The sequence below is a fragment of the Notamacropus eugenii genome, chromosome 5, assembly GCF_028372415.1.
Source record: "Notamacropus eugenii isolate mMacEug1 chromosome 5, mMacEug1.pri_v2, whole genome shotgun sequence".
In the NCBI taxonomy this organism is placed as follows: Eukaryota; Metazoa; Chordata; class Mammalia; order Diprotodontia; family Macropodidae; genus Notamacropus; species Notamacropus eugenii.
In genome coordinates, this window is record NC_092876.1 from 37009634 (window position 1) to 37032569 (window position 22936).

General features: G+C 45.1%; 1 protein-coding gene across 1 annotated transcript in view; it reads left to right on the forward strand.

Moving 5' to 3' along the window:
* Window positions 1-11206: 11206 nt before the first annotated feature.
* The window catches only part of PLCH2 (phospholipase C eta 2), a 334868-nt gene continuing 323138 nt past the window's right edge, over window positions 11207-22936 (forward strand). The window contains exon 1 of the mRNA XM_072608589.1: window positions 11207-11326. The gene's annotated coding sequence lies outside the window, so the exon portion shown is untranslated. The remainder of the gene's footprint in view (window positions 11327-22936) is intronic.

Genomic DNA, 22936 nt, shown 5'->3' on the forward strand with positions numbered 1-22936 from the left:
GACAAGCTGGCGAAGGGCTCAGGACGGGCATCTGAGACCTGGGGGGCGGGGGGTGGGCACCCCGGGGGCCACACGGCCTGCCTGGAGGCTGCGCAGCCCAGGAAGGGGCGAACTCACCGCGTTTGGGCTCAGAGCCCACCCCAGCCTCCGAGCTTGTGTCTTCATCGCAGACAAGCCTCAGTGGTCTCCAAAATTCTCCCCTCCCCTCCCCTTCTCCACCCACTGAGAAAGGAAGCTAGCAAGCAAGAAAAAGCAATTACAAATAGAGACAAGCAAAACAAACCCCCACCTTTGCCCCTTTCATCTTACCCGTCCCTCTCTATCCTCTCTTTGCATCCATCCGTCTGTCTCTCTGTCCCCTCTATTCATCTGCTTTAGTATATATCTGTGTATACACACGTTCAGTCGTTTTTCAATCCTGTCCCTTCATGATCCTATTTGAGGTTTTCTTGGCAAAAATACTGAGATGGTTTGCCATTTACTTCTCCAGAGGAGGAAACTGAGGCAAACACAGTAGAGGGACTTGCCCAAGATGACACAGCTAGGAAGTGTCTGAGGCTGGATTTGAACCTGGAATGAGTCTTCCTCATTCCAAGTCCAGGTCTCTATCCACTGCTCTACCGGTATGTGTGTGTATATGCATGTGTATACATGTACGTATGTATGTATATGCATTGTGTAGATATGCATATATGTGATACACATATATGCACACACATATATACATATATGTATCTGCTTTAATTTGAAGAGTCCCTCACTTGGAGGCAGATAGCATGTTTCTTAATGAGTCCTGGGAATTGTAGTTGGTCACTGTGTAGATAGATCAGTGTGCCGAAGTCTTTCAAAGCTGCTTCCCTTTGCAACATTGTTATTATTGTATGAAGTGTTCAGGTTCTCTCCAAAGACTTGATATTGCACATCAAACAAAGATTGTTTTGAGTATACACCCTCAAGACGTGTATATTTACTCATTTTGTGTGACCCCCCCGCCTCAGTTTCTTCTTCTGTAAAGTGAGGGCAATAATAGCACTTATCTCCCAGGGTTGTTGTGAGGATGAAATTAGATAATATTTATTTTAAAAAACACTTTGCAAAACTGAAAGTGCTATATAAATGCTGACTAGTATTATTACTATTTATGTACAACATGAAGTTCAAAAATAGAAATTAAGGAAGACTAAAATGAAGATGAAATAATCTTTGAGTCCATAGGGAGCCATTGGGGTTTACTGAGTAGGGGAGTGACATGGTCAGGGCAATGCTTTAGGAAAATCCCAAATCCCCTGGGTGGAGGCTGAATTAGAGCAGGGAAAGTTACTACAAATAATCCTGACAAGAGGTGATGGGGTCCTGAATTAACGTGTTGTCTGTGTGAGCAGAGAGAAGGGGACAAATGTGGAAGTCTGACAATTTGGCAATTGATTGGATAGTGGGATGTGGGGCTGGAAGGGGAAGGTGGTTATGGAAAACTGTAAGTGGGAGGTTAGTCCTTCCCTCACCCCCGTATTAGGGAATTGAGAGATGGGCCAGTTTTGTGGGAGGAATGATGGAAAGATCTATAATCCAGTTTATAATTTCACCATGCTCCAAGATCTTTGGTTCCATTCAAAGCCAAAAAAGGGGAGATAGAGCTCTTGCTGGTCACTGCTCCCACTCATAGCCAAGAGATGATCTGGGAGAGAGTGGACAACTGGGGTTGAACTTTCCCAAAGACAACCCTGTAGCTGTTGTGGGTAGAGGCAGTTTGGTTTAGGTCATAACTGCCCTAAGGGACAAACACCTGGTTTGGAAAGGGAGAGACTGGGAGATAGCACAGTAGGTGTGTATGTGTGTGTGTGGGGGGGGGGGGAGACAAGGAAGAGGAGGGTTGGGGGGCAAAGGGTAAATATCTGTCTCTAGCCTCAGTTTGTCCCTTGAGTTTCACTATAGGCTACTGGGCATCTCAAACTCACCACATCCTAAACCAAATCTTGTAAACCTTCCCTTTTCCCCAAATGCTCTATTCTATTGAAGGCACCACTATCCTTACAGTCTGCCAGATTTCTAACCTTGATGTCATCAGCTCCTAATTCCCCTCTTGCTTTGAATCCAGTCACTGGACAAATCTTGTGGTTTCTACCTCCCCAATACTTCCACATCTGACCTATTTTCTCTACTCACATTGTCACCATCTTATTTCAGGCCCTTATCATTTCTTGCCATGACTATTGCGATGGCTTCCTATCTGGTCTCTCTGTCTCAAGTCCTTCTCCATCCCAATCCATCCTAGACAGAGCTGTCAAGGTAATATTTCTTGTGCCATGTCAATCCCCCACTCATTCAATGTCCATTTACTTCCCATTGCCTCTAGAAATAGAAATTTCACTGTTCAGCTTTTAAAACTGGCCCCAACCTAACTCACTGGACCTTACTCTCCCTCCCACACTGTGCTATCCAGCCAAGCTGGCTTTCTCCCTCTTCCTAACCCATGACCATCATCTGCGCACTGGATGTCCCATATGCTGGCACGCACTGACTCCACTCATTTCCACCTTAAAGAGTTTCTCTCTTCCTTTAAGATGCAGCTCAAGATAATCAGCTATGGTAGATTTAGCTCTTCTTAGCACTACAAAATGATCAAAGACAGTTCCAAAGGACTCATGATGGAAAATGCTATCCACATCCAGAGAAAGATCTGTGGAGTCTGAATGCAGATCAAAGCATACACCTTTTTGTTGTTTTTTCCTTCTTGTGGCTTACCCTTTTGTTCTGATTCTTTTTTCACAACGTGACTAATGTGGGAACATATGTAACATGATTGCACACGTATAACCTATATCAGATTGCTTGCCATCTTGGGGAGAGTGTAAGGGAAGGAGGAAGGGAGAAAGAAAAATTTGGAACTCAAAATCTTATAAAAAAAATAAATGTTGAAAACTAATTTTACATGTAATTGGGAAAACATACAATACTATTAAAATATTAGAAAAATAAGGGGAAAAATAAGATGCAGCTCACACTCCATCTTCTATATGAAACCTTTTCTAATCCTTCCAAATAGTACTGCCCTCCCTCTCACAATATCTTGTATATATTTGTATTTATTCCCTGTATATTTAGCCTGTATATAGTTTTATCTGTATTTATCTCCCTATGGGAATGAAAATTCATTAGGGGTTGGGATCGTTTCATTCTTGGTTTTATTTCCCTCTTGCCTACCACAATGCCTGGTCTACAGTGGGTGCTTAATAAATACTTGACTGATGAACTGCTAAAATCACTCTTCTTTCAAGATTCACTCTTTCTAGGAGAAGCCTTTGCTCATTCCCCAACAACTAGTACCTTTTCTCCCAAACTACCTTATATTTTAACTAATTTATATTTCTTCCCCTCATATATATTCTATATGCACTTATTTATGTCCAGGTTGTCTCCCCCATTAGAATGTAAACACTTCAAGGGAAGGAATGGCTCCATTCTCAGGTTCTCCAGTTCTGATCCATATCTGGCCACTGGACCCAGGAGGAAAAAGTGAGGCTGGTGACTTTCCACAGCTCTGCCTCACTTAAATCCAATTTGCTTGCAAGTCATGGCATCACCTCCCTGAGGTCATGGTCCTCTTCCAGAACGAAGGACAAACTGCAGGATTCTCCAGTGCCTGGCAGGTACGTACTTACTAGAAGCTTGATTGATTGGGAACCAGTTTCCACAGACACCAGCAGATGGCGCCAGGAGCTAAGGGAGTCCCCCACTAAGGTACATTAGGAAAATCATGTGAAAAATCACTTTTGAGTCTTAGAAAAACAGAGGGTGAGAGATGGGAGGGAGCTTAGAGACAGTCTAGTCTAACAGTGTCCCCCATACTCTTACAGATGAACCCTAGAGAGATTTCCCAAAGACATACAGTCAGTTCATGACAGAGTTAGATCTAGAATCCAGGTCTTATCATTCTCAGGGAAGATTTGTTTTTAGCACATCTGAAATTGTTGCAATAAGTTGGTTTTCTTTAAAAAAAAAAAAAAAGCCCAACATTGGGGATGTATACCTCTCCCTGAGCAAGATAGGCTGTTTCTAAACAACAACAAGGAGGGAATATAAGCTGATCCAGGGTAGGGACCATTTCATTTCTTGCCTTTGTAGCCACTTCTGTCTCCTTACCTTTCCACAATCTGTCCCCCATTCTTGGAATGAGCCCTCCCCTCCTCCTACCTCCATCTCATGGAATCTTGATTTTCTGCAAAGTTCAGCTCAGGTTCTACTTTCCACATGAAATCTTTCCTGTTCAGTAGGTGCTAATGCTCTTGTCCAAATTACCTTTTGTTTACTTTACATATATGTGTGTATATGTATATAGATACATATTGTAGCTGTGGGAATGTAAGGTCCTTGACTGTAAGAACTATTTGTCTTTGGGTCCCTGGGATATAGCATAATTGGCTGAGTGTGCAAAGAAACACAAAAACAGTCCTTGTCCTAAAGGAGCTCACAAGTGCGTGCGTGTGTGTGTGTGTGTGTGTGTGTGTACAAACACATAAGTAAATATATATGTGTGTGTGTGTGTACAAACACATAAGTAAATATATATGTGTGTGTGTATATATATATATGCATACTCATACAGACATATACCATTTGATCCACTCAAAAATTCTGGGAAGTAGGTGCTACTGTCATCCTCATTTTAAGAATGGGCAAACTGAGCAGACAGAGGTTAAGTGACTTGCACTCCTTCACAGAGCCAGAAATGTCTGAAGCCAGATTTAAACTCAGGTCTTGTTAACTCCAGGTTCAGTTCTCTAGCCATTTAATCCCTGAGTAGCCTCATGTCATGAGCATTCCCATTTTATATTCTCTCCCATGTACTCTGTATGTATCTTGAATGTATCTACTTTTTTTGCATTTTGTCTCCACCATTAGAATTTGAGGGTGTATATATATGTCTCTATATACACACATACATGTATATATATGTCTCTCTATACACACATATATGTATATATATGTCTCTATATACACACATATATGTATATATATGTCTCTATATACACACATACATGTATATATGTCTCTATATACATACATGTATATATCTCTATATACACACATATATGTATATATGTCTCTATATACACACATACATGTATATATGTCTCTATATACACACATACATGTATATATGTCTCTATACACACACATACATGTATATATGTCTCTATACACACATACATGTATATATATGTCTCTATACACACACATACATGTATATATGTCTCTATATACACACATACATGTATATATGTCTCTATATACACACATACATGTATATATGTCTCTATATACACACATACATGTATATATCTCTCTATATACACACATACATGTATATATGTCTCTATATACACACATACATGTATATATGTATATACACACATATATGTATATATGTCTCTATATACACACATACATGTATATATGTCTCTATATACACACATACATGTATATATGTCTCTATACACACACATACATGTATACATATGTGTACAGAGAAAACACGCAAACAAATATGTTCATATCAGATGTATGCAAGATAAACTGAAGACCATTACAGAGGGAAGGCAGCAGCATTTAGGGGACTGGGGCAGGCTTCTTGCATTGAATCGGATTTTAGCTGGGACTTGAAGGAAGCCAGGAGAGAAAAATGAAGAGGAAGAACAGTTCAGGCATGGGGGGCAGCCAATGAAAATGCAGGAAAATGAGAGATGGAGTATCTTGAGTGAGGAACAGCAAGGAGGCCAGCGTCACTGGATCTCAGAGTCAGAGGAAAGGAGCAAGGTGAAAGAAGACTGAAAAGGTAGGAAGGGACCAGGTTATAGAGGGCTTTCAGAGGCAAGTCTAGGATTTTACATTTGATCCTGAAGGTAATAGGGAACCATTGCAGTTCATTGAATGGGGTTATGGGTGTGGGTGCAACATGGGAAGACCTATCCTTTAGAAAGATCAGTTTAGTAGCTGAATGGAGGATGAATTAGAGCCGGGATGGGGCGGGGAGGGGGGAAGGGGGGAAGATGACTTGAGACAAGGAGGCTACTGTAACAGTCCAGGCCAGATGACAAGGACCTGCACAGAGCAGTGACAATGTCAGAGGAGAGAAGGGGGGGAACATACAAGAGACGTGACAACAGATTGAATGTACAGACCGAAAGAAAGTGAGAATCTGAAGATGCCACTGAGCTTGGAATCCTGGGTAGCAAGGAAAATTGTGACACCTTCAACAATAAGAGGGAAATTTGGAATAGGGAGGGGTTTTGAGGAAAAGATAATGATTTCTATTTTGAACGTGGGTGTAAGATGTTTATGAGACATACAGTTTGAGATGTCCAAAGGGCAATTGAAAAGGAAAGAGCAGGGGTTCAAGGAGAGGGTGAGGCTGAATAAATAAATCTGAGAGTCATTCACAAAGGGATGATCGTTGAATACATAAGAGCTGATGAGATAACCAAGCAAAATCGTATAAAAGAAAAGAAGCAGACCCAGGGCAATCTTGGAGGACATTTAGTTAGCAGGCAGGACCTGGGGGAAAATCCACTGAACAAAACCTGCAGCATTAAGACCGGGAGGTTTCGTTATCCAGACTGACAAGTTTGTTGATGTTCATTAGTAGGAGAGGGTACTCATTCTGAATAAATCTGGAGGATGTATGAAAGGACTTAGGAAATCCTGTTTGTTTGAGAAACCAAAGGAGACTAAGAAGGAATGGTCAAGCAGGAAGAAAACTAGTAGACAGAAGTGTCGTGAAAATCTAGAGAAAAGACCGTATCAAGGAGAAGAGGGTGTTCAACAGCGTGACAGGCTGTTAGGAATGTTATTGTGAGCTCAACCCAAATTTGGCTTAGTCTAGAAGGTTCAAGGAATTTTTTTTTCCTTTTTAATGTATTTTCCTTTTAAATGTATTAAGTTCCTGTGAACTATAAAATCTAATCAATGGTTGTTTAAAAAACACGTTGTTGTTGTGTTTGTCCTTCATTCGCAAAGAGGATCATGACATCAGGGAGATGACGACATGACTTGCAGTTGACTTGGATTTGAGTGAACTAAAAAGGATATAAAATAGAGCTCCCTCTCCACAGTGGCTATGGGAATAGTAGTAGATGAGGTCAGTGCAAATGGCTGCAGACAGATGTAAAAAGATAGTCATCTGTCTATGGCACCTTCAAGGGGTATGACTCCTCAGGATGAAGGTAAGACCCAGCCATGGTCTCACAGAGGTTTGTACCTCCATAGTTATTAGATCCTCACCTTGCAGGATGCTATACTAAGGGAAACTTGGTAAGGATTACACAAAGGGAGAAAAGGAGTGGGAGGTACCCCTTACTACATGTGCTTTCTACACACATGCATCATTACCACTCTACTTTAAGCTTGAGTCCATTCTCCCCAGGGACTTCGGGTGTACTAGAGGATTGTAGGTCCCTGATTTGGGGGGAAATGTTTTATACTGACTGTTCACACAATAGTTCCTCAATAAGTCAATTTTCTAAAAGATAACGTCTACTGGCTGATTGATGTTGGAGAGCACACTGCTAGGGGCTCCTTAGGATTACCCCTAGAATCCTGAAAGAGGAAGAATATCTGCTCCCTAGGGATTCACTCACCCCCAATAAGTTCAAAAATGAATTAGGGGAGTGGACCTAGAGTGGGTGCTACTTAGGAAAATTGCCTTGAAAGCTGTAAAATACAGAAAGAGATGTGAAAATAGACATATAGAAATATCAGCTATTGTTACAGAGGCTGCTAAGAGTGGGCCATTCAGGATGTGCTGAGGAAAGGTTATTACACATTTTGTGTCTGGACTCTGAACCTCCCCTATGCTTCCAATCAGCTTCTCTCATGGCAAGATGTCGGCTCCTCTTCTCTGAAGTAGGGTCTTCTCCCCTCATGCTTCTCAGTAAGGAAACACAACCTGCAGCATTAAAAGGGTCTTGTTAACCAGACCTGCTGGTCTGTCTATGTTCATTACCAGGAAAGGCTACTCACTCTGAATAAATCTGGAGGATGTGTGAAAGGGCTTCCCAAATCCTGTTTGTTTGAGAAACCAAATTGATTTTCTATGCGTGAAATCACTGGATGTGACTGGAGTACCAAGTCCCTCCACAGCAAGAGGCAGTCTTTTCCTTGAAAAGCAAAGACTCGAGAGAGGGGAATGATTCTATATTCATGTATCTGAAGGGCTGTCATGAGGGAGAAGGAGCAGAACAGAGATCCCTGGGTAGGAGTTATAAGGAAACAGATTTTTGCTTAACATAAGGCAGTGGTGGTGGTGGTGGTGGTGGTGGTGCTTCAGTTGTTCCTGACTCTCCATGACCTCATTTGGCATTTTCTTGGCAGAGATACTGGCCTGGTTTGCCATTTCCTTCTCCAACTCATTTTTCAGATGAGGAAAATGAGGGAAACAGGGTAAAATGAGTTGCCTGAGGTCACCCAGGTAGTGAACCTCTGAGGCTGGATGTGAACTCATCTTTCTGATTCCAGGCCCAGTGCTCTATCCACAGTATCACCTAACTGTCCTAAGGATTCTATAAGGTGTCAATAACTGTGCTCCAGATATAGAGAACCATCAGTGATACACAAAGGTTAGAGATGATATATCTCTTACAAGAGTAGAGCCTCTAGGCCAATTTGACTGGAAAGAAGAGTGTGTGAAGGGGGATAATATATATGGGAGCCAGATTGGGGAGGAGTTTAAATGGGAAATGGAGTAGTTTACATTTTAGGCAATAGTCAGCTATTGACGGCTCCCTCTGTCTGTCTGCTCTGTCCCTCTCTCCTTTCCTCTCCCCCTTCTTCCCTCTCCCCTTTTCCTCTCTCTCCTCTCCTTTTCTCTCTTTTCTGTCTCTCTCCTCTCTGTCTCTGTTTCTCTTTCTGTTTTAAAGTAGGGGTTGAGAATATTATGATCGGGTCTGTGATGTAGGAATATCAGTTTGGCAGCTGTGTGGCAGATATATTGGAGAGACTAAAGTCAGAGAGACCGTTTGGAAAGCTGTTTCATTGCTCATTTGACTGATAAGGAGGGCTTGGGTTAGGGTAGAGGCTGTGTGAGTGTTCATTCAGAAGCAAGGCTGGCTGCTTGTCAGACCAAGGAGTCTTGCATGGGGGGCCAGGTTGGCCAGTCCAATGACCTAAATGACCTAAACTTCCTGTCTCCTCCTAGTAGCTAGTTTAATATTCAGTACACAGAAAGTGCTTAATAAAAATCACTCTCTGAGATCCCATTCAACGGTAAAATTCTAGGATTTCTCTCTCTAGAAAAGGTCCCAGAGTGAGCTGGAACCATGGCCCAGGGCTTAGTTGAATTGCTTTCTCAATCTGCAGCTTCAGGGGATAGTCTGAGAGTCGTTCGTGGCCCCAGAGCCCCTAGGCTTGAGGGGATGGTTGGCATGCAGCTTCTCTAGTGAGCTGAGGATTTTAAGTGCTCTCCAAGATAGGACTGGGGGCCCAGCCCCCTGAACAGAGGCCAGCTTCCCCCTGCTCATACACTCCAGGGCCAAACCAAAGTGGCTATTTGGAATTCATAGTTGCCTGAAGAAATAGAGAGCCAGCCCTCTGGCTAGGTCTCAGGGGAATCCAGAAATTCTAGAGATACTCCTGGAGCAAGCCCAAGGGAGAGAGCACATTTTCTCACCTCTGTAAGTATTTTCATTAGGTACCCTCCTCCTGGGAGAGCATCAACCCTGGGTCTCTGCCTGTAGGAGCCAAGTAATTTAGAGCATTTCAGGTCAGGGGCCTATAGAATGTCAGAGATATGTGGGCTTGAATCTCAGAACAGAGACTGTCAAGCTAGGAAGGGTCTTAGAACAGAATATCAGGTAGAAGAAGGTTTAACTGTCACAACTTATAAAGGCCCTTAGAATTTGTCAGGGCTGGGAGGGCCCTTAGAACACAGGATGTAGAGCTGGGAGGGCCCTTAGAACACAGGATGTAGAGCTGGGAGGGCCCTTAGAACGGAAAAGGTCAAAGTTGGAAGTTACTGAGAGACTATCTATTCAATTCCCCTCCTTTTCCCAAGGAGGAAACTGAGTCCCAGAGAGTGTTACAGCCAATGAATGCCTAGTCTGGAGTCCAATGCCAGGTTTCCTGGCTCCCCATTCCTTACTTTTTCCATTGTTCCACAAACCAGTTTATTAACTGGAGCCACCCTGTTTCCGTGTGTGTGTGTGTGTGTGTGCGCGCGCGTGTGTATAGGGGAAGGGGGGAGTGGGGTCAAGGGAGAAGAGTCATGGGGTTATTTCTGAACCTGGATTCCAGCCATAGTGGGTAGAGTACTGGACTTGGAATCAGGAAGCTCTGAGATAGAATTCTGCCTCCAACCCTTCCTAGCTGGATGACCCAGGGCAAATCACTTGGCCCTTCTCAGTTTCTACCCTTTGGTGTTGTGAGAATCTAGAAATATAATATAAGTGCAATGCTTTTCAAATCATAAAGTGCCATAGAAGTGCTAGTTGTGGTCATTACTTGATTTGAGGTAAATAAATAAGTTAATCTCATGGCTAAAATGGGGACAGAGACATTTGTCTTTGCCCTGCCCTTGCTCCAGGTGTCCCAGGGATCAGGGAGCCACTATAACAACAGTCTCCAGGGATTTGAAGTTGTAGACCTGGGTTGGAATTCTGGCCTGTGCCATACCCGTGTGACCTTGGACAAGTCACTTCATTCCTCTGGGTCTCTGTTTTTCTTCCCTAAAATAAGGGGGGACCTCTAAGGTCCCATCTTTTGTTCTACTCCTAGGTCTCTGGAGTGTGAAAGTGCCTTCAAAACCCTGCATGGATGCTGTCCTTGCAAGCTGTCGGGGCTCCCCAGCACCGGGGAACACTGGGAAGCCTCAGGAAAGGGTTGGGCCCCCTTGGGTGTGCAAGGGAGACCAGAGCCACCGGGAGCCCAAGACCAGCTAATTATTAATCTGACCTGCCCCAGTCTTCCTCTCCGATGGCGGGTAATGAGATGATAGACCGCCTTCTACTCACTGGCCCCAGGGTGGGCAGGGCTGGCCCTGGGCTCCTGGAGCACGGCAGATGTTTCGCTTTCCAACTTGGAGAACAGGTTTCCAGATCTGTGCCTACATACAAACCAGGGCTGGGCTGGGCTAGGTGGGGCGGGGCAGGGCCAGGCCAGGAGAGGATGGGGGCTGGCTGCCACCTTTGGAGAGCTCCCATGGGCCCGCCCCCTGGCCCTGCTCCCCAAGGAGCTGAACTGTTCCAGGGAGGGCTGCTGGGGAGAGCTCAGCAAGCCGGCTGGACAAGCAGGACTTCTTCCTGGGAATTCCCCGCCACCAGCCACGCTTTTGCTCAGGGTAGGACACCGTCCCTCATGGACTCTTGTCTTTCTCCTGGGCCACTGTGCACTCCTGGCCCATGGACAAGCCCTGGGCAGGAGCAGGAGGCTAGGGTGGGGGCAGGGGGTGGCATTTTCAGGTCCCCGAGCCCTGTGGGCTCTTTATTCTTTGCAGACGGTTGGGAGTGGGGGGAAGCAGCCAAGCCTGCCAGGGAGGCTGTATCCAAGCTGGTGGCTCGGTCAGTGCTGACCCTTCTGAGGAAATAGCTGTACCTCAGTAGAGGGTAGCAGGTGGGGTTGGGGGAGTGAGAAATGTCTGAACTTGGTATTTATAAGACGGTTGGAGTAAAGTTCAGGGACTGGAGCTGCCCTTTCCTGGAATGGTTTCACCAGCTCCTTTTTTATCTTGGGAACGAAAAGAAAAGGGATTTCTTATCGAACCAGTTGTTTCTAATCATTTATTATAGGTGAAAGTTAGAAAGCAACTACCCTCTCGTGTAGCCGAAGTGTTTAACAGGAAGCTTGGGAAATGATGATGACGAGGAGGAGGATGACGGTGGTGGTGGTGGTGGTGGTGGTGGTGACATAGACAACACGAAATAGGGTGTTCATTTAGGAGTCAGGGAGACCTGGGTCCATGTCTTTCCTTTGCCACATACTGGCTGTGTGTTCTTAGGCAAGTCATTTTACTTCCAAGGTCCCCAGACCTCTTCCTAAGCCTGCAATGATCAGCCTGGTTCCTCTCCTCTGGAGTTCCCTACCCAGATCCAAACCAAAACAAACAATAACCAACCAAACAAAAAAGAGAATAACAACATTACCTGAAAGGGTAGTGTGATTGGTCAGCTTGTCCAGCCTCCTTATTTTATAGTAGAAGAAAGTGAGGACCCTTTAGAGGGAGGAGGTCCAGCGAGTTGGCTCCGATCACACGGGCAGTGAGCCACCACATTTGGAGATGAGCCCTGGAAGGAGGAGGAAATAAGAAGCAATACATATGGCAGGGTCAGAAACCCATGCCTGGCCCCTTTCCACCTTCTGCTGTGAAACGGGACAGGTCAGGGGAAGCTATCACTGGAATTCCAATAACCAAAATTGATTCTCACCCAGTATCTGTTCCCAGGCTGAGACTTTATGAAGCCTGGCGCCTGTGAAGGTGCCAGAGGGTGTTCACCTTTAAAAAAACAAACAAACAGCCTCACCTTTTTAGAGCATTTTAAGGTTAAGCTTTCTTTATAATAGTAATAGCTAGTCTATATGAAGTATAGTAATATATGTATATATAGACATCCTTTAGAATATTATCTCATTTGATCTTCACAACAACCTTGGGAGGCAGGTGCTATTATTATCACCCCCATTTTACAGATGGGGAAACTGAGGCAAATGGGTCCAGGCCACGGGGCTAGTAAGTATCAGAGGCCAAATCTGAACTCAAATCTTCCTGACTCTAAGCTCTATCCATCCTGCCACCAGCTGCTTTCCATAATCCTAGGAGATGAGCAGATTGAGGCAAATGTGAATGATTCCCATTTTACAGATAAGGAAACTGTTTATTCAAGGAGTCTTTATCTTTTCTTCTTCATTTATTAGGCTGTTGCCTGTAGAAATTAGGAGGGGACCCAGGAGGCCAATCCTCCGGTTTGTTTAGGTGCTTTGACTCTGAATGCCCATCAAGCCTGTCTGCACTTAACACATGTGTATTCCATTTTTAAGTGTTTTTGATGTATAAGACCCTGCTGTGGAATTGAACTGGATGGGGAGGTTTCATCCTCTTGGTTCAGGGGCCTCACCCCTTCCTGTTTTGGAGGGTGGGAGAGTTGGGGCTGGACACCCTAGAATGTTGGTCCAGGCCTAGAAAGGACCGTGGGACTTTAGGCAAAGATTAGGGTAGAAGGTTTAGTCTGCTGAAACTAGTGGATGAGCTAGACATATGATTTCATTGGTACATGGAACTCCTGATGAGGTAACTCCCTCTCTCAATGCAGGTTGGCACCTGCTTTTCCATTTGTAGTCAGAGAGTTGCCTGGGGCCTCCAGAGGGAAGGGATTTGCTGGAGGCCACCCAGCCGGGGTCTTCCTGATTTACAGGGCCCCCTATTTATCTGCTTTGCTTCTCATGTCATCCTTTACATGTATCCTAGTTACTTTATACACACATAGATACATACATACACACATATTCTTACCTAACACATACTTTTTCCATGAGAATAAAATCAAGACAGCTTGGGGCAAGGTGGACAGACAACTGGACCTGCAGTCAGGAAGACCTAAGTTCAAATATGGCCCCAGATACTTCCCAGGATCTTGCCTAAATGAACATGGAGGAGATGGGGTAGAATCTATTCCAAATGTCAGGAAGAATTTGAGGAAAAAACGAGTGATGAGGGAGGGGAATTCCAAGGACAAAGACCAGCCAAGTTGGACTAGAATGTAGAGAATGTGAAGAGGAATCTTATAAAATAAGGCTGCTTCAATGTAGGCTTTCCTCCCCCTCCAACACTGACCAACAGCCAGCCAGCCACCCACCAGCTCTTGCTTTGTGATCTAAGGACAGTCACTGTGCTATCATGGACAGAGTTCTGGGAGTCCCAATTTTGTCTTTCCTTTCCCCTGTGACCTGGGGCAAGTCAGTCCCCTTCTTTAAAGCCTTAGTTTCCTCACCTATAAAATGAGGGGCTTGGATTTCATGTTTCCTAACCTAGATTCAGGTTCTATGATTCTATTTTAGTTTATAAATGCAATTGGCAGCTGTTGAATAAAGAAAATAAGGGTGGAGGGGGATGGGACATGGTAGCTGCCTTCAAGTGTTAGAGAAACCATCCTGGGAATTACTAAGAACCAATTTTTATACAGTCCTTTGAAGTTTGCAAAGTGTTTTCCATGCAGTGATCTCAGCAGGTTCTCAAAACACTCCATCATGCAGGGAAAGAGCAGCTTCACATAGAGATGGAGGACTTGGATGTAAATCCCAGCTTTGATACCACCTGTATGACTTTATGTGTTGGGACCTCAGTTTCCTCATCTGTCAAATGAGGGGTTTGGTCTTAGAGGGCTTTTAAGGTCCCTTCCAACTCTAAATCTATGCGCCTATTATTTGCTGTGAAATGGGTCCTGTTATTATTTCCATTTTACAGAAAAGGAAACTAAGGCCCTAAACCAGAATAGACCTTCTTGATTCCAAATCCAAGGGCATTATCTATGCTGGGGTAGGTAGGTGACGCCATAGTGCATAAAGTGCTGGGCCTAGAATCAGGCCAACTTCTCTTCCTGATTTCAAATCCAGCCTTAGACACTTACTTAGCTGGGTGACCCCGGGCTAGTCACTTCACCCTGTTTGCCTCAGTTTCCTCTGTAAAATGAGCTAGAGAAGGAAATGGCAAACCACTCCAGGATCTTTGCAAAGAGGGAAATCAGTCCAGAATTTTTGCCAAGAATCCCCAGATGGGGCCGTGAAGAGTCAGACATGACTTAAACAACTGAACAATAAATGCCATGCTGCCTAATTAAAGTTGTAGGAAGAAACTGGTTGAAGTAAAAGAGAACTAGGGGAGTGGGAGAGGGTTGTTAGCTGCATTCAAGGAGGACAGAATTAGGAGCAATGGGTGGAAGTTGTAAGAAGAAAAATGTAAATTTGATGTAACTGGGCTTACTACACTCATTGGAGCTCCACAGTGTCTGGGAAATCTCCCTTCTTCTGTCTGGGAAACTGAGTCAGGTGGCTCCATGCCTGAAATTTGCAAAGCAGGTCAGAAATGAGACTGAAAGCTCATGGAATGCTTCTATTCCTGACAAGTATATACCGCTCTCCAAATGTCACTGTTCAACTGTCTCCCAAAGAGCCAAACAGCTGCCTACCCTCCTTGCCCTTACCCTCCTTGCCCTTCTTATGTGCCCAGCTCAGAGGAGTGGCTCTGGTTGAAGAGAATCCAACCTCAGCAATTCACCACTCTTCAGTTCAATGCTGCCTGGGCCAAGGATGATCCCCAATCTCCACTCCCCAATCCTTAATCCTTAATCCCTTCAACTAGGTGTTGGCAGGCATGTCCACATCCATCAATCAATCAACAAGTATTTATCAAAGGACTCCTATGGATCAGGTACCGTGTTAAGCTCTAAGGATGCAAGTTAAAAAAAAAGAATGAAACAATCCTTACAGTCAGTTAACAAGCATTTATTAAGTACCTATTGTCTTCTAGGAGTGGGGGAAATAAGGGCAAAAACATGATTTTTTGCCCTCTGGTGTCTGACTCTTTTGGGGTTTTCTTGGCAGAGATACTAGAGTGGTTTGCCATTTCCTTCTCCAGCTCATTTTACAGATGAGGAAACTGAGGCAAATAGGGTGAAGTGACTAGCCCAGGGTCACACAGCTAAGTAAGTATCTAAGGCTGGATTTGAACTCAGGAAGAAGAATCTTGTCAATTCCAAACCCAACACTCTATCCACTTTGCCACCTAGCTGTGTTCAAATCCTGGCCCTGATATGTGCTAATTGTGACCAGACCTCAGTAAAATGAGTGGGGGTTGGACCAGGTCTCCACTGAAGCCTGAGGTCCCTTTCAGCTTTTAATCTGTGATGCTAAATCTCTACCTCAGTGCCTTCCTCTGCAAAATAAGAGGACAAGACCTCTGAGGTTCCTCCCAGGTGTGTTCTATGGTCCTAAATCACTTCTTTGTGCCTCATTTTCCTCTTTTGAAATAATCAAGGAGTCGAACCAGAAGTTTTTTCCAGCTTGAAATCTATGGTTGTTTTGGAAGGGGAAGATCCCTTTTGAAAAGTGAGCTGGGAATTATTGAGCAAGCATTACAAATGGTGCCCAGGACAAGCAGCATCTGAGGTGCCCTAAAACCAGGGGAGTGGGGTGGGACACTACCGCTTGGGAGGGGGTTCACCCCCTTGGTCTCAGGTTACTGATGAAGAGTTCAGCGTGCAAAGGGGAAGGCAGGCGGCAGAGTTAACTCCAAAAAGAGAGGAGCTGACAGTACTCAAATTCTGAGAGTTTTAGAACATTGGAAATTCCAAGAATTTTCTCCAGATTGAGAGTTCTCACCATTCGGTACCCCGCACTAGCTACAACTTGGAGGGTGCCTGCTCTGCTATGGCCCTGCTATTTTGTGGGGTGTTTACGCTTATTGTTTCTGATTTACGAGCTGCTTCTGTTTTGTTTTGTGTTGTGGAAGTTGTGTTGTGGAAGCTATTTGGCAGAGATGGACTTTCGCCCAAAGAGGAGATAGATAATTCCTGTCCTGATGTGGAGATGGAGGTTCTTAAAAGGAGTCAAGGTTAGGGTCTCTGTGTCCCTTCTGAATTCAGCACCTGCTTTTTCTGCAAAAAAAGCAAATGCATTCTGGGTTGTAATTGAAAGGGGAGAGAGGAGTTGTGGTCAGCAGTCACAGAACTGGGGCAGGGCAGCCTGGAAGGTGTCCCAAAGTGGAGGGGTAGGGAAAGGACAGTAACAACAATCATTGCCTGGACACATGCTTGAAGATTTCCAAAGAAATTTATAAATATTATCTCATTTGAGCCACACAACTGGCATTTTTACAGATTGGGAAACTGAGGCTGAAAAAGGAGACTTGTTCAGGGCCACAAAGTCAGGAAATGTAGAAGGAAGGATTTGTATTAAGGCCTTCCTGATGCTATCAGCAGTGTACCTCTCTTTCTAGGAGTTATTTCCCTTTGGAGAAAGGTGATGGTTATAAACTGTCAGAGCTGGAAGGAACCCTTAGAGATCATCTTACCGACATTCTGAAGCCCTTCTCCAGCTCTGACCTTCCCTGTTCTAAGGTCCTCCCAGCTCTGGCATTACCTGTTCTAAGGGCCCTCCCAGCTCTGGCATCCCCAGTTCTCTGACATTCCTTTTTCCAAGGGACCTCCCAGCTCTGATATTCTGTGTGTCCTGGCCCTGACATTCCATCCTCTCCAATCTGGAAAGGCTCTTAGATTGTCTCCTAGTTAAAGATTTCTCTGCTTTTAGACAAAGGAGTAGAGGCCCAGGTTGGTGCAGGTGAGGCTGGAGTCATAATACTAGTAATTGGGAGAACAGAGAAAACCTGAGTTAGCCTTTATGTAGCACATTAGAGTTTATACAATTCTTCCTGGGTTTGCGCTTGCTTGACCTTGAACCCAGTTTTGTCCCTTCTAGGTCAGGGCTGATACTATTTCATAATCATCCCCAAGGAAGATTCAGTTGCACCAGGAGCCAGAATGGTCTAAACCAGGGCAAAAGGACAAGAGATGCTAGTTCTGGTGGGTCAAGGCATGCCCAGGGCAGGGATGGAACCAGGAAAGTTGCCTCAGACTCCTAGGCCTTGACTTCTGTTCAAAGTTAGTTCTTAAGGTTCAAGGGCTGTCCGGCTCACTGGCCTCCCTCCACCTGCACCAATAATTAAACACACACGTGCACACCAGGATATGGGGGTGGGGTAGGACTTCCTGGTACCCACTTCTGGATGGAAATCTATTCTCTTGCAGCTGCCAAGGTCTCAGACATCTGTCTGATCAGCTCTTGGTTTCCTTTAGGGGGAAACATGAAAGTCCCTGATGAGCTCAGTCTCCTAGGGGCTGCCTTCTGGTCTGTACTACATCCACAGGGAAGATGAAAAGGGGGCTTCAGAGAGCTGATCTAGATGAAAAAGACCCAGAGTGAGTCTGCCAGCAGGCCATAGGGTCAGAATAGGGTAATTATATAGTGGAAGAAAGGAAGGAGATGTATTAGGGTCAGAATCAGGTACTTGTAGAATGCCAGAGCTGGGAGGGCCGTTAGAACAGGGAATGTCAGAGCTGGGAGGGCCCTTAGAACAGGGAATGTCAGAGCTGGGAGGGCCCTTAGAACAAAGAATGTCAGAGTTGGGAGGGCCTTGAAAACAGGGGTATCAGAACTGGGAGGGCCTTGAGGACAGGGAATGTCAGAACTGGGAGGGCCCTTAGAACACAGGATGTCAGATCTGGGAGGACCCTTAGAACAGAGAATGTCAGGGCTAGGAGAGCCCTTAGAACACAGGATGTCAGATCTGGGAGGACCCTTAGAACAGAGAATGTCAGAGCTGGGAGGGCCCTTAGAACAAAGAATGTCAGAGTTGGGAGGGCCTTGAAAACAGGGGTATCAGAGCTGGGAGGGCCTTGAGGACAGGGGATATCAGAACGGGGAGGGCTCTTACAGAGAACACAATCAACGCAACATCATTCTAAATAAGGGGAAAGTGAGGCCCAGATCTGAAGATTCCAGTACACTGGTGCTTTGGTGTTCCAGTAGAGAGTTTATCCTCATGCGTAACTATTAGGGATAAATTCTGGGACAATCAAGTCTCAGAATTGAGGACTTTCCTCCTTCTTCCTCGACCAACCGTATGATTTCCTGGGTCTCTCTCAGAGCCCCTTCTCTGTCCCTTAGAGCTGCCTGGGGACACTGAGAGGATAAGGGACTTGGCCAGATTCCCCCAGCTGCGTGTTTCAGACCCTGGACTTGAGGCCAGGACTCCCAGCTCTCCACCTACATCTGGCTCTCCCCTTTCCATCTCCTCCCTCTTGCCCCCCACCTTTGCTCACCACCTGGGCCCTGCTTCATAGTCCTCGAACCTCATTCGCATCATTCCTGAAGGAACAGTAAACAACTGACCAGAAGAGAAAACCCACCGGGCCAGTGATTCTTGGAACAGGACAAAAGCTCTTGACCCAAACTGAGAATATTAGAATTTCCTTTGTTTCTCTTCTGTACCTTTCAGGAATCTGGATGGGGAGATGTCCAGGAGGCTCCTGGACCAATTCCCAACATTTGAGGCCCCAGGGCATTGTGTCTGACCTGGCCCTGCAGCTGAGCCCCTCAGGCCTCCTGGCACAGACTCCTTCTCCACCCCTTTCCCGGAAGGAGGCCCACTACCTGAAGCCCAGACTGTCTCCACCCTCCATTATCCTTCCAGGCCTCAGTCAGTACCCAGGACCTCATTTTGTTTGTCTTTCAAAACCCCAGGCGGGCTTGTTCTGGCCCTTCCTCATCTAAACTGGCGTAAAGTTCCAGGCCAGGTGGTTCAGGAAGGGGAGGACACGGCAGAGCCAAGCCCAGGGCCATCCACACAAGGCTCCCATACCTTCCTCACATCTGCCTCATCGAATGCTTGGCCAAAGCTCAGGTGCCACCTTCTATGGGAAGCCTTTCCTGATTCTCAGGAGTCCGTCACACTCTCTCCCTCCTGGCCCAGTGCTTGGTACGCAGTAGATGCTTAGTTTTGTAGATTTAGAGCTACAGCGGAACTTAAAAGAGGTCACTTAGTTTCACCCCTTATTTTATTGTTTTTCAGTCATGTCTGACTCTTCATGACCCCATTTGGGGATATCTTTGCAGAGATATTGGAGGGGTTTGCCATTTCCTTCTCCAGCTCATTTTACAGATGGGGAAACTGAGGCAGACAGGGTTCAGTGGCTTGCCCAAGGGTCACACAGCTAGAAAGTGTCTGAGGGCAGATTTGAACTCAGATCTTCCTGACTCCAGATCCAGGGCTCTATCCACTGAGCCACCTACTTGTCTCCCTGCCCTCTTTATTTTATAGATGAGGAAACTGAGGCCCAAAGGAGTGCAGTGACTTGCCCAAGATCACCTAGTGGCAATAGCACAATAAATGTCCACACAGTAAGAAGTATAACTGAGATTTGAGACCAGGTCTCAATTTGATCTCTCTTTCCGCTGTACCACAGTTAATAAATGCTGGCTGAGTTGAATTGCATTATCCAAAGTTACTGCGTCTTGAGAACCCGGACCTTCAGTATTAAGACCTCGATTAACCTGACTTCTTTGTGAACCACGCTTGGGGATCAGGAAGCTCTGGCCCAGTGACTTCACCCCACCCCTAGGACCAGCTCTCTAAGTGGCTGCCAGAAGTGTGGGCAATGCCAGCTGCTCACTGTCACTTGCAGTCAACTGCAGAGTCCAGCAGGGCCCATGTGCCATCTTAGGGTCAAGTGGTCAAGAGAGAGCTGCATCCTTGAGAAGCATCTTTTTAAGTCTCTCTTTCCTCCCCTCTCCCCTCCTCTTTTCTTTTCTCTCTTCTTTCTCTGTCTCTCTCCCCCCATTTTCCTCCTCCTCCTCTTCTTTCTCCTCCTTGTACTTCTTTTCTCTCTCTGTCTCTCCGTGTCTTGCCCCATCTCTCTCTCTCTCTCTCTCTCTCTCTCTCTCTCTCTCTCTCTCTCTCTCTCTCCTTCTCCCTCTCCCTCTCCCTCTCCCTCTCCTTCTCCCTCTCTCTCTTTCCCTCCCTCCCTCTCTCAGCTCTGTCTAAAAATGTCTGTGTCTCCTATCCTGAAGACAAAAGGTTATCAATCCATTGGGGGAGATGTTTTTCCCTAAACAATTTCATCCCTTCTGTCGGTGAGTTTCCAGAGGTGAACATTTTAGATAAAGACATGTTTGGCATTCACTTTTTCTTTAAAACTAAATTTCGTTTTAGTTCTTCTCAATCTGATTGGAAGTGTCTAGGCTTCCCAGAATTGAGAGAAGTTGGGAGAAGGAGTTGAGTCTCTAAGCTCGGGTAATTTGTGGAATTTAGATAATGCCAGGCAAGTGGACTCTCAGACACTACAATTAGTAGGCAGGGTAATTTAAGTCATTTGCTGTGTTTTACAATTAGCTGCTGGGGCATCTGATTAGAGATGCTATTTGGGCATGTTATAGGGATGGCTAGGAGATTGGAGTGGGTGGGGGTGGTGGTATATAAATGTTCCTGAAAGCAATACTAGCCTCTCTCTCTCCTTTCCAGCTCGTGGTTCCAGGTGAATAAATTTGGGCTTGAGCATGATCTCAGTGGATTCAGTTTAATTCACTAAGAATTTATTAAGGGCCTACTAGGTACCAGGCAGTGCAGCTAGATGGAAGAGTAGGTAGAGTGCCAGGCCTGGAGTCAGGAAGACCTGAGTTCAAATCCAGCCATAGATACTTCCTAGTTGTGTAACCCTGGGCAAGGCACTTTCCCCAGTTGTTGGCCTTAGTTTCCTGGTCTGTAAAATGAACTGGAGAAGGAAATAGCAAACCACTGCAATTATCTTTGCAAGAAAACCCCAGAGGTGGTCACAAAGAGTCAGACATGACTGAAAACAACAGCAGCCATCAAAAAAAAAGTAGCAGACAATGTTAGATACGAAGGAGGAGGAGGAGGAGGAGGAGGAGGAGGAGGAGGAGGAGGAGGAAGAAGAAGAAGAAGAAGAAGAAGAAGAAGAAGAAGAAGAAGAAGAAGAAGAAGAAGAAGAAGAAGAAGAAGAAGAAGAAAAATGTACCTCCCCTTGGGAGTTCATATTTTTGGGCGGGGGCAAATGTCAGTTGATAAATACACTGTAAAAGCTGACTTTGATATAATGCTTTGAGGTTTTCGGAGAGCTCTAGTGTTGCTTGTTTTTCATTCTCAAAGAGGACGTGACATCAGGGAAGATTTTTATAATTATGGAAGGAGATCCAATCCTGCCCTGACCTTGGATCAGTCACTATACTCTCTGGGTTTGTTTCCTTATCTATAAATGAGGGAGTTGTGTTAAATGACCTTTGAGCTCCTTCTCAGCTTTAGACGATGAACCTTTGATTTCATTTGAGCCTCACAAGAACCTTGGAGGCAGGCGGATACGACAGACGTTACGCCCATTTATAGATGAGAAAACTGAGGGAAGGTAAGGAGGGCTTTGCCGTTCTCCATGCCTGGAAGACTCTCTCTCTCTCCTTCTTGCTGCTGACCTCCCTGTGTTCTTTTAAATCCCAGGAAAAGTCCTCCCTTCTACCTGAAGCCTTCTTAATTCCTGTGCCTTCCCTCAGTCAATGATTTCCTGTTTATCTTGTATTCCACTTGCTTTATGTATGTTTGTTTTCATATAGTCTTCCTCATTTGATTGTGAACTCCCTGAGGGCAACTTTTTTGTGTCCTCAGCACTTAGCATGACAGTGCCTGGCACTTAATAGGTACTTAATAAATATTCATTGACTGATGAAAATGTTCTGTATATATATGTGTATATGTGCATGTGTATGTGTATGTATATATGTATACACACACATACAATAGGGCAAGGAATTTCAAGTAGGAGGGATCACCAAACATTTGGAAGGTGGCACCTGGGTCAGGCTTTGAAAAGATCTAAGAGGTGGAGATAAGGAGGGATGCATTCCTGGCATAGGTCACAGATAGTACAAAGCCCCAGAGGTAAGAGGTGGGATAACATGCATAGGAAACAGTAAACCAATCTGATTGAAATGTTGACTGCCTGAAAGGAAGTATTATGATGAAAAAAATGGAAGAGAAGGTGGGAGGCAGATTGTTGTTCAGTAGTATCCAACTCTTTGTGACCCCTTTTTGGGTTTTCTTGGCAAAGGTACTAAAGTGTTTTGCTATTTCCTTCCCCAGCTCATATGAAAGATGAGGGAACTGAGGCAAGCAGGGTGAAGTGACTTGCCCAGGGTCACACAACTGGGAAGTGTCTGAGGCCAGATTTGAACTCAGGAAGAGAAATCTTCCAGACTTTAGGATGGTACTCTATCCAAGGTGCCATCTAGTCCCAGACAGATCCCAGAAGGCTGTAAATGGCAGATTTTGTATTGAATCCTAGGCAAGTACTATGCTATGATCTTTGTTTCAGGTATACCAATTTGGCAGTTATATGGA